Source organism: Abramis brama (genome assembly GCF_963993115.1).
Source record: "Abramis brama genome assembly, chromosome: 3".
Taxonomy (NCBI): Eukaryota; Metazoa; Chordata; class Actinopteri; order Cypriniformes; family Leuciscidae; genus Abramis; species Abramis brama.
In genome coordinates, this window is record NC_139965.1 from 10,266,400 (window position 1) to 10,279,307 (window position 12,908).

At 35.9% G+C, this 12,908-nt stretch overlaps 1 protein-coding gene and 1 long non-coding RNA gene across 2 annotated transcripts in view; one reads left to right on the top strand and one right to left on the bottom strand.

Moving 5' to 3' along the window:
• LOC311080149 (leukocyte immunoglobulin-like receptor subfamily A member 3) overlaps window positions 1-12,908 on the top strand; it is a 56,481-nt gene that overhangs the window by 15,993 nt on the left and 27,580 nt on the right. The window lies entirely within an intron of this gene.
• On the bottom strand, window positions 505-3,935 carry LOC311080221. The gene is made up of 3 exons (XR_014605529.1): window positions 3,498-3,935; window positions 2,258-2,416; window positions 505-876 (listed from the first exon to the last, which is right to left on the bottom strand). It is a non-coding gene; the product is annotated as an uncharacterized lncRNA (long non-coding RNA).

The window sequence follows — 12,908 nt, forward strand, 5'->3', positions numbered from 1 at the left end:
AGCAAATTACCTTTGGCAAAGATGTGGGCCAGATAAACAGCTGAGCTGTGGCCCAGATTAGTTTGTGTTTGCCGGCCCAGATATGGCCCACATCTCCTTTGCCAGAACTGAACCAAAGGACTGCCATAACTCCACCAAGCATGAGCCAAATACTACAATTTCATGTGGCCCATATGTGGGCCTGGTATGCAACTTTAGTATGGTTGAGTTCTGTTAAAATCTAACGGCCCTTATGTGGCCCACATGCAGCTGACAGTATTTAAAGTCTTATTAACTCACAGGTAAATTAAACACTCAACAACAAATGCACTCAAAACTATTTATTTTGACAAGCATTTAAATAATTACAGCTAAAGTGTTGTACTTAATTACAGCAGTATTCAGTTGAAAACATTTCATAAAAATAAATATAATTACAGCAAGAGTTGAATAATAACAGTAGTATTCAGTTGAAAACATTTATCAAAATAAATATAATTACAGCAACAGTTGAATTTAATAATTACAGTAGTATTCAGTTGAAAACATTTAAGAATACATAATTACAGCTACTCAGTTGTACTTATTTTAAGTAGAATTCAGTTGAAAACATTTAAGAATACAAATTAATAATATAAATAGCATTCAAAGCTAATTTTTTACACCAAAGTTCAAAACACTCGATCAAAGCGTGTATTAATGTTATGTTTAATTAGTCCAATGAGAGTAATACAAATAAATCACAGTTGGTAAAGAGAACTTTAAAGAGAAATTGAGAAAGTTAAAGCAAACTTGAAAGGTAAAGAGTTGAGAAGTGTGTTGATGTGCAGAGAAGTCTCCAATGAGGGTCGGCAATGTGTTGACCTTTTCCAGTAAGGGGATTCTGCCTGACTGCACCTGCAATAAAGAAGAATTTAAATAATGTTAGCAGCAATACAACCTGGAAGCTAGAGCTGCAGGATAATAAAAAAAATAATTAATGTAAATATCCTTTAATATTTTAATTGCAATTATTAACAAATTAAACACCTCTGAATTACCAGTGTATGAAAGTTTTTTCCAGTAAATTTTCAAAAGGAATTGCAAATTGTATTTTTCAATATGTGGGCAAGAATTATACCGTAATTCCTTATGACAAATTATTTCAATTTTTAGAATAATTTTGCACCAACAACCGGTTAAAATTTACAGCACTGCATGTATTCTGCTTCTTTTTTAAAAAAAAGACATGCACACTCTAATGTAAAAACACACCAACACAGATAGCATTAATGTCATGTTTTAGTCCAAAGACAGAGTCTACAAAAATAAGTGTTTTTACTAACACAAAATAAACTCAAGATAATCTGCAATGATGCGAGACAATTTGGAAGCAGAAACACACAAACAATAATGGGCCAAGTACTGAATGCAAGGAGGAACATAAAGGGTTAGTTCGCCCAAAAATGAAAATTCTATCTGTAATTACCCTCAAGTTTTTCCAACTTCTGGGTTGTACGTCAGAGCATAGACTCACTATTGGCCAAAGCTGGTCATGTGTGGGATGCTGGCCAATCGTGAGCCTACGTTCTGACGTACAACACAGAAGCGCTGTGCTGTTACACTACGTTGAATAAAGTCTTTATTTTAGCTTGTTTTGCGCACAAATTTTTTTTTTTTAATAAATAATTTATTTTCGACACTTGATAAACTTAAGGTTCAGCCATTGTATTCTTGGACTATTTTAACAATGTCTTTACTAACTTTCTGGGCTGGCAAGTTTCAATAACAGAGAAGCCTATGGAGGAGTGAGACAGCTCTCAGATTTCATCATATAAATCTTAATTTGTGTTCCGAAGATGAACGAAGGTCTTACGGGGGTTGGAACAACATGGGTGAGTAATTACTGACAGAATTTTCATTTTTGGGTAAACTAACCTTTTAAATACACAGTGATAATGAACTAAATACAGATAGTTGTAGGCATGCGCTGGTATGAGACTTTGACAGAATGATAATCTTATATTGTGATTACAGCTTTAAAATGTATAATTGAAACGATATGATTCGCAATATATAAAAAATAACTTTCTTTAAAAACAAAACATAAAACTTCTAAATAAAAAATGCAGACACTTAAGTGAGCCACGGATGTGATCAGATAATGACAAAAAAAGTTGTTTGGTTCGATACTGAGATAACAGAAATAAAAATACAATGTTCTGTAAAGCGGTTTTGAAAAGTTGTGTATTGTGCAAAGTGCTATACAAATAAAAGTGACTTCTAAAAAAGGTCTCACCAATGACAACTTCCTTTACGACCAGGCGTTGGACACCAATCTTCCCATTGACTTCTCTCCAATTCTTAACGTGCCACAGCAGTTGTAAAAGTGGCTTTCAGCACTCTCCACACGGTGTTATTCAGGGTCAAAGCCACCAACCAGACCCAGATAGGTAATCTGATAGGAAAAAAAAAACATTGTGTAAGTGGTTGAAATATGCATTTAAATAGACCACCCTAAAATGAAAGTGCTTTTATATTCAAAAATGAACTATAAACTATTACTTACTCCATCTGAAACCATATTTTCTAGGTTTTTAATATGGAAATTATTGTCATTGCCCCACCCATACCACACATTAGGGCTGGGTGGTATGACAGTATACCATAGCATGGTATATAAACTCTATCGTGAGAAATTAGAGTAATTATAAAAATGTCCTGCCTCTTCCAAGCTTTATAATGGCAGTGAATGGCTGCTCAATTAATTGATAGTTAACAGAAATACAGCAATTCATTGTTTGTTCATGTTAGTTCACAGTGCATACTAAAGTTAACAAGTACAATTTTTTATATTGAATGTGTTAGTAAATGTTGAAATTAACATTAACACATATTAATATATGCAGTAGAAGTGCAGTTCATTATTAGTTCATGTTAATGTTCAGGTATTGTATTGAAAGTCATAATTTTGGTATTGTGACTTGACACTAATAGCCTAACGTTAACATTACAACTTTAATTTTAAAGAGGGAAAAGTCATGAGAAAAAGTCTTGGTTGAATATCATTTCAGAGTTAAATAAAGATACATACAATTATGCACACGTATTAATGTGTTTATTTTTGGCATTTTTATATTATTATGATTAGTTGAATGATTGTGAACACAAATTAGGATTTAGGTTTTTTGACAAACAGTAACACCAACATTGGACCGCGTCGCCTTCACGTTAATTCACAAATAGGCTACTACATATGACAAACTATACTATTTTATTGTGTACGACAGTGAGCTGTTGATTTATAAACAAAAACATCTTAATTTAAAACGACAAACCAGCGAACTGCTATAGCCGAAGTTAACGGTTAAGTTACATTAAACTTATTGTAAGTTATAGCAGTAAACTGAGGAAAATATTAGCTAGTTCAACCCCTTCCTCGATGAAACGAATAACTAAACGCATAATAACAGGCAATATTGACACATAATGCTGCATATTTCATTTATATGACTTTAAAATGCCAAAACATCACTTACCTGAATGTACACAGTCGTGAGGAAAGCAGAGTAAATGGCGTCAGCTGGCCAGCGTCGCAGTCAAACTCGCGCCGTAGTCTCACTCCACCAATAGGAGGGAAGATGCAGAGCAACCTGAGGTGTGGAACGGCGGATGTTTGCCGCACTTGATTTCAGGATTCCTGTGTTTTTCCACGTATAAGCCAAATGTTTACCACAAGTAGGTGTTTCTCACTGTGTGCCATAGCTCAACCACATATGGTCCTCATGTGTTCGTTGTTATCTGGGCCATATACCTCAATATCAGTTGTGAACCAAGACAGCATTTCCCGCAGATTTTAAAGTTATGGCAAAACAAATATGGCTACGATATGGCCCATATCTGTTCAGCCATGCCACATCTAGGCCATATGTGCCAGATAATACCCACATGTGGCCCAAATGTAATTGCTATCTGGGATGTTTTTGGATAGTGGAACTCGACCAACGCCACTTCCCATAATCCTTTTAAATGTATTGCTCTTGCCAGTCTAGTTCTGTAATTAGCTATCTGATTTTCAGGGTAAACATGAGCTGATGCATTACACGGTAGGGTGACGTAAAACCCCTCCTCCTCTGACATGTTTTTGATTGAATGAGAACGCGAGCGACTCTCCCTAGGGTTTTAAAGGAGAGTGAAGATCTATCACCTGTTTTTCAGGAATCCAGCTATTGAATTTCATTGGCCAACCAAACCATTTCACCAAAACGTACATGGTTTTTCCACGTCGCTTTTTATCGAGAATTTTTTCGACCTTAAATGATTTATCATCACTCACAATAATTTTTTGGAGTTCTTTTTCGTAGAAAAAGCCCTGTATTATCTCTCCATCATAGTCCTGTAATTTATACACAGGTACCTCCCTGGGTATACAAGATGCTATTGTAAAATATTCTTCGGTATAATTCTGCTCGTAGCCTTTGGCAAATATATTCCGGACTTTAGATATTCTGACCACATCACCCACTGAGAATTTAAAGACGGGTGTCTCTTTACGCATTTTTCCGTATAAATTTCTGAATACCATGGATTCGTTTTCTTTATTTACATCCAACGGCCTCATTTTAATGGACTTGTGGTAACTGGAGTTATACCCCTCTGTCAAATCTTGCAGAATATCACAGTAGCGTCTGGAATTTATCGATGTAAGATAGCGCCACATTCGTCCTTTTAAAGTTTTATTAAACCTTTCGATTACACTCGCTTTTAATTCAGAAGCTGTTGAAAAATGTGTTATATTATATTTTTTCATCATCTGTTGAAAAGGCTTGTTGAAAAACTCTGTACCCTTATCTGTCTGTAACTTGACGGGAATTCGCCCCTCTTTCAAAACTGACAAAAATGCTTTAGTTACTTCACACGCGGATTTATTTCGCAACACCCGGGTCCACGCGTACTTGCTAAAGACGTCTATAATGGTAATTATAAACTTGATATTGTCGTTCTCTTTTGCGTATGCGGACATATCGACTAAATCGGCCTGAAATTGTTGGTCTTTCCCATACACCACTACGCGGTTCCGCTTATAATTTATTGGCGCAGTTCTATGAAGAGTGTATGTGTCCTGACTAGCGAGCCAATTGGACACTTCATTATCAGATAGTCTTACACCGTGTTGTTCTAATACAGCTTGTTTTAATCTATCTTTACCCCCAAAAGCTCCAGAGCTCGAGGGGTCATAGTATATCTTTTTCATTAGTTCTGCCATGTCAACGCTGTGAGATTTCAGTCATAATGATTCGAGTTGCAAATTTGTTCAGTATTTATTTATTTTATTTATTTTTTCACAATATAAAAGTTACAAAACATTTTTATTTTACAATATAACGTTACAAAACATTTTTTTTATTTCACAATGTAAAAGTTACATATTTTTTTTTATTTCACAACATAAAAGTTACAAAACATTTTTATTTTACAATATAACGTTACAAAAAAAAAAACATTGCAAACAACAAAAATGATTTTATTAGAAAGTTACAAACATGTGTAATGTGTAATGTGAATTATATCACACAAACAAGAAATAAAATTTCACAGACATTTCAAAATTCTTCTCCATAATGTATTCGACTAAAAAATCAATAATATTACATACATCACGTTTTTCGTTACTTAGCAAACTACAGACATCAGTTACATACGTACAAATACATAATATATTTCCTATTCTAAAAAGAGAGTTCTGATCATCAGACATTAGATCGAGAATGTTTTTGATAACAGCAGATGGTATGTTGTCGCAGGTGACAGACATGTTTACCATATGATTCCATTCGTCCGATAATCCACGTACGTCTTTCATTAATTCCATTAGTCGTTTTTCATCCGGACTCACGTCGATATTTGTAGTCCTATTATTCAGGATAATCTTATGGAGCAGGCTAGATATTCCACATTTAACACGTGATTTAAAGAAATATTTTGTAATCCGTGAGGTAGAGCAGAAGTTCCCCATTTTTAAACCTGTGTGATCTCCGGATCTTCAGATACGGCAAGTTTCCATTTATCCACAGCCGTGTAAATTATCTCCTCGCATGATTCGTCGATTAATTTCTCACGGATTAAAGATAATTGTTCCACTATGTACATCTCATCTTTGAGGCCGTATAAAATTGCCTCAACAGCTCCCTCGATCCTCTGGAGATGAGGCCTGCCTCCGTACTGACTCAAGGCCTGAGCCAATATGTTTTTTAACTCCGGGGTGAGAAGCTCCACACTGATTTCTTCAAAACATCCGTAAAAATAATAGGCAGAAGGTTCAAACAAGCAACTGTGTCTTGTCTGAGATGAATGGTCCACCATGCAGCCGTCGCAATTCTTTTTCATCCGCTTGTCGACCAAAATTTCCAGAATAACCGCCAAAATAGCTTTGATAATCCGGTGACCTGTATCCCCTAGGCATCCGTCCGTCTCATCGACAGTTGTGTCAGGGGTTTCAGCGTCTGCGGCAGGTGTTGCAACTCCGTAGTTTGTGAGGAAAGCCAGATTGTGATAACCAAGTTCTGTACAGAAATTATTTATCCAATCGATGCTTTTCTGAGGTAATCCATTTGCCATAGTCATTAATCCGTTTGTTGTAAATCCATCAGTAGTTCCAATTAGTTGAGATGATGATGAAGAGTCAGTTCCTTGAGACATGGTGCGTGAATGAGGTAACCTTTCAAGAGCCCGTCTTTTAATGCTTGTAGAGAGTGGGCGGGGTTATATAAGATCCGCGTCTCTCGGGGACCGCCCACTCGGGGTGGAAAAGTTTCACTTTAATGTTGGCGTAGCGTTCATACGCATTAGTCCACTGGAAAAGCTGATTGATCTTGGAAAAAATATTTTCCAACACAGCTAGATCCTTCCATTGGAACATGAATTTCAGATCATATAATTCTAAATGATCTTTTTCACAAATTGGCCATGAGTATTCTGCAATCTTGCCAAAATCACTACAAAGTATGAAAATATAGTCTTCTGAGTGCTTATGTATTTGGTCCGCTAAAATCCGGTATCTTGTACCCATGGTTAATCCACTCCACTCACCGATAAAAAGAGGTGTATCCATCCCTTCATTCAAATCTCTCCATACTTTTGTGTAGAATAAAATCCAATCTCTTTCTGTGAATATTAAGTCCGGATCATTCGTGGCATTCATGGTGAATCTCTCGTCATTATCCACGTTAACCAGACTGACTTCTCTGTTGATTTTGTCATAAACATACGTACACGCACGTCCTTCAGATAGATGGAATGTATATTCCACACGATCCGCCGGCTCGTGAAGAAATCGCGTTAAGCAGGGGCCATGCGTTTCCCGTTTTTTTCGTGGAGCTAGAGTCAAATCATCCATAGCTACATCGATGCTTTTTTCAGGTGTTTTCGGGGTTGCAGCCGTTGCCATTGCAGATTTGTTTTGTAAAATCACAAGTATCTCTTGTCATGTTTGCGCTCCTTTTTAAACATCTCATGTGACTGTGACGTTGTGGGAGGGGGGGATTCCCGTGAGTGATGTCATTTTTTACACACACCCTTAAATCGAAATTGACCACTCACTTTTGAGAGGGGTGTGTTAGGGGGTGTGGTCTCTTCGAGCCGTTGCACCATGATTCTCTGGTCATTTCCAGCTTGGACTCTGAAGTGACCGGTCGCTTTTTCTATTTGGGGGCTTGAAGGGACTGTGGGAATTTCCACGGTGACATCTGTTGTGGGTGGGGGTAGAGGCGGAGTCTGACTGTGTCTCTCTGTAACCTTCAGAAAATGTCACTCCTGACAAATCTTCGGCGTGTGTGGACATTTTTTCACTTTGCTCCAGAAAAATTACACAAGGAAAACACTTTTGTCTTTAAACCCCCGAGTCTTTAACAAATGGTATGTAAAAACGCAAGGCTTTTTAAACTGTGTTTTATGTAAAAGTTTTACAAAATACTATGTGAAAGTTAAATGCTTACAAATCAACATTTTTTTTTTAGAGAAAAATGATCTTTTTGTAAATGAAAAAGTTGTTTTAATGTTTTAATCTTGAAATAACATCTTGAAATAACTCTTTTAGAGAAAAATGTAATTTTAACTTATTTCATTGATGTTTTAAATGTACATATGTCTTCTTTAATAAATAAAAAAACACTGATCTCATCTCTGGCTATGTCTTTATTGTACATTTCTTAAAAAGTTTTTAATATACACCCGTTTAGAACTACTGGGCATGGGAGATTTTCCCACGCTTCAGATGTTCAACCCATAAGGAGGCGTGCCACAAGTCCGATTTTCCCACGGTGTATGTACAGTCCATAAGTGGGAGGAGCTAGCGTGGGAAATTCCCACGGTCAAAAAGGGGGCGGGGCTTAGAGGGGCCATAAATCACTCAAAAGTGACAGTTTGTATCCCTCTATACTCTCTCTGCTCTGTTAAGTCTTCGTCGTCGGTTAGGAACCTGGGTGTGCTCTTTGATACCAATCTTTCATTTGAAAGTCACGTGTCTAGTATCTGTAAAACCGCATTTTTCCATCTTAAAAATATATCTAAATTACGTCATATGCTCTCATTGACAAATGCGGAACAATTAGTTCATGCTTTCATGACATCAAGGCTAGATTATTGTAATGCTCTACTGGGTGGTTGCCCTGCACGCTTAATAAACAAACTACAGCTAGTTCAAAACGCAGCAGCTCGAGTTCTTACCAGAACCAGGAAGTATGACCATATTAGCCCGGTTCTGTCAACACTGCATTGGCTCCCTATTAATCATCGCATCAATTTTAAAATATTGCTGATTACTTACAAAGCACTAAATGGTTTAGCTCTGCAGTACTTGAGCGAGCTCTTAACGCATTATAATCCTTCACGTCTATTGCGATCTCAAAATTCCGGCCAGTTGATAATACCTAGAATATCAAAATCGACTGCTGGCGGTAGATCCTTTTCCTATTTAGCATCAAAACTTTGGAACAATCTTCCTAACATTGTCCGGGAAGCAGACACACTCTGTCAGTTCAAAGCTAGATTAAAGACACATCTCTTTGACATAGCATTCACATAATACATTACAGACTTCTATAATTCAATGTTAGGCTGCATAGATTAGGTCAGCTGGAACCGGGAACACTTCCCATAAATCCTGATGTACTTGTTACATCATGAGAAGAATGGCATCTACGCTAATTTTAGTGTCTTCCTCCCGCAGCCTGCCGGATCCAGGCCGTATCCAGATCTGACGAAGGACCTTTGCCTGGACCCGATGACAACGCAGTGCTGAAGTGCCAACTAGTCTCTCCCTATGGAGGATCCCTTTACCAACCTACAGATAAAGCGTCGTCGGGAAAACTCAATTTGCGTATCTACCCCGAATTGATAAAATAAAATAAAATTCTTAATCAAAACTATAAGGAAACACCAGTAATTTGTTTAGGCTTGGTTTGTAGGGAATTACAAACCTGCACACATATATTCAAACGCACATAACTATAGAACCAATTCTTGATGCGCATATGAACGCCATCAGCTTTTCTCACAGGATCGCGTTTAAAGTTTGTGTAGAGAGAATGGTGTCGTCTTGGCGGCCCCTAATTTAATAACAAATGATCGTTGCGACGGAAGCGAATCAATCAAAACTAACTTTAGCTGGAAAATAACTTTATTAAAGAACATCTATAAAGCCAAAACAATCTTACCTTAAATTATTTGTTTATCTCTGTAAAGCTGCTTTGAAACAATCTACATTGTTAAAAGCGCTATATAAATGAAGATGACTTGACTTGACTTGACATTTTTCCCAATCATTATCTCTCCCTATTTGTTTTTCTTTGGACGCTAGGCTTACAGCTCCCTCTGGATCCATGTTATCTCATCTGAAGGCAAAGAAATTTTTCACTACACTAGTCTGATTGGTTTCTGAGTGGATCACTACAATGTCCTCTGACATAAGCTGAGGGCTTTGCTATCTAACAAACTTATTAACACTTTTAGCTATAGCAGACTGTAAAATAGGCTGCTGTGCAGCAAATAAATTAAAAACATAATATTTCCATTACACATCTGCACAAAACTTAATTTACCTATTAGTAAGTAAGCTAGTAATTATGAAAGTAAATTAGCCTAGCTATACACTCACCTAAAGGATTATTAGGAACACCTGTTCAATTTCTCATTAATGCAATTATCTAATCAACCAATCACATGGCAGTTGCTTCAATGCATTTAGGGGTGTGGTCCTGGTCAAGACAGTCTCCTGAACTCCAAACTGAATGTCAGAATGGGAAAGAAAGGTGATTTAAGCAATTTTGAGTGTGGCATGGTTGTTGGTGCCAGACGGGCCGGTCTGAGTATTTCACAATCTGCTCAGTTACTGGGATTTTCACGCACAACCATTTCTAGGGTTTACAAAGATTGGTGTGAAAAGGGAAAAACATCCAGTATGCGGCAGTCCTGTGGGCGAAAATGCCTTTTTGATGCTAGAGGTCAGAGGAGAATGGGCTGACTGATTCAAGCTGATAGAAGAGCAACTTTGACTGAAATAACCACTCGTTACAACCGAGGTATGCTCAATAGATCAAGTTAATCTGTTGTGTGATTGTGTGATTCACTCCTTTATAAAGTTTTGTTCACACTGTACTGTTGACACCTGCTGTGATCATCTTCTCTGGATCTGCTGCCTCAATCTGCTGCCAAATCACAGCTGTGCTGACACAACAGTGACCCTTGTGGTGTGATACTCTTGTGGTATTTATTGATGATTATTTTTTAATGATCATGATTGCACATAAGTTGGATTATATTGCACATTTGCCCAAAATTACAATAGGTAACATGGAAGAGAATGGAAGCACTTTGGGAAAAAAATCCGCTTTTACCACTTTTAAGAATATAGTGTTAAAATGGACAAAAAAATTTTTTTCTAAGCTGACAACCTGGCTAGAACACATGTTGAGGGGTTAAATATTAATACTGGATAGGTTGTATACTTGTACCAAAAAGTGTCCAACAAAGTTTTAATATCAGTTTTGGCCCCCTGACTATCATTAAAGTGTACTATATTATATTAAGTGTCCAAATTATTTTTGCAGCCAATATAACTTAAAGGCGCAATGAAGTTGAGGGTGCCGACGTCAAACAGGAAGTGATGTCGTGTGTCTCAAACACATTGACCTGATTTGGTTCTGAAGCTTGTTCTGTTCCAGTGAAGAATCATTGATGTGAAACATTAATCCCATTAATGTTAATATTTAATTTTTAATGTGTATGTAAGTGTCTTTATTCATAAAGTGTGTCTTTATGTACTGTGATATAATGCATTATAGTGGTGTGAAAGGTGCATAATTCTATATTATTTATACATTTTTAATTGTGTCTTTCATGTTAGGGTTAGGAACATGTTATACAGACAAAATTCAATAGGGAGCAAAAATAAATAAATACAAACTTAAATAAAAAAAAAAAACACAAAACACAAAACAAGAGAAAACGAATAACTATGAAGACAGTTACAGAAATACACTGATATCACATTTATTGATGAGTATAATGTCATATAATGTTGTATGTTGTGAAGCTCAGTGGTTCAAACTGCTGCTTTATTGTTGAGCATCAGTGAATCAGTGAATCAAACAGTGAATCAGTGAATCAAACAGTGAATCAGTGAATCAAACAGTGAATCAGTGAATAAAATAGTGAATCACTGAATCGACTCTCTTTTTTTATTATTAAATGCCAGTCACATACAAATAATAGATTTAAAAAAATAATAAAAAAATACAGACAATATTCAAAATTCAACATTACAACAAAATAAAAAAGAAAATATAGTGCAAATTAAAATAAATTATACAAGTAAAAGAAAAAGAAAATAATATAAAAGGAAAAGAAAAAGAGTATGAGATCATCAATTAAATAACCTAAAAGCTTCACATAAAGACCTAGTACATTTTGCTTTGCTGTTTTTCAACCCAAGTAGTAACTCAATATAACTCTTCATTTCTATCCGAAACAACCAAAAATTGGGTTTTTCTTTAGCCCATTTTTGCTTATGAATATGGTATTTTCCCATTATCAAACAGAGATTAATAATGAATGCCACATCTGGTGACAGTCTTTGTCCATAAAAAAATAAAAAATAAAAAAAACATATTTTTCAGAAAAACAAACTTTCATCCCTAAACATTTACAAAGAAAACATTCCAAATCTACCCAAAACATTTTGCTGTAAATGCAACTAAAAAATAAATGGACAACACTTTCCTCCTCAGTGCCACAGAAATCACATTCAACATCTACATCAGCACGAAACCGAAGAAAAAGGTTTTAACTGGGTACACCAGATGAAGTATCTTAAAATATACTTCTCTCACCTTATTTGTTATGCAATATTTTTTTGGCAGCAACCATGCATATCTCCAGTCACTCAACTTTAGAAAGCCAGTATGTTTTAGAAGGTATTGGGCTGTATTCAGTAAGTAACTTCCTAATAAGGTAATTATTCCATCTTTTATCAACAATATTAACTCCTTTAATTGCAACATCAGATCTGAAACTCACAGTCTCCTTATTCACATTTCCTTTAAACAGACATTTTAAACCGGATGGTATAGCATCGAATGCTATACAATATTCTTTTGGGATTATTGGAATATTATACTTTTGAAGAAATTCTACATATGTATACAGGTGCCCATTCTCATTAAATAACTGTTTAACAAATATGATGCCATTATCAACCCATTTTTGAAAAAACAAAGTTTTATGCTTAAACGTTATATACCGGTAATTCCAAATTATACATTTGTTTGGAGACAAATTATGTTTGTACACTGTAAAAAATTTGGAGTAAGATTTACTTGAAAAAAGCTTGCTAATTTTTTTCACTCAGAAAATGCTAGTAAATTTACAAAGTTTGCCAAGTAAAAACCTAAACA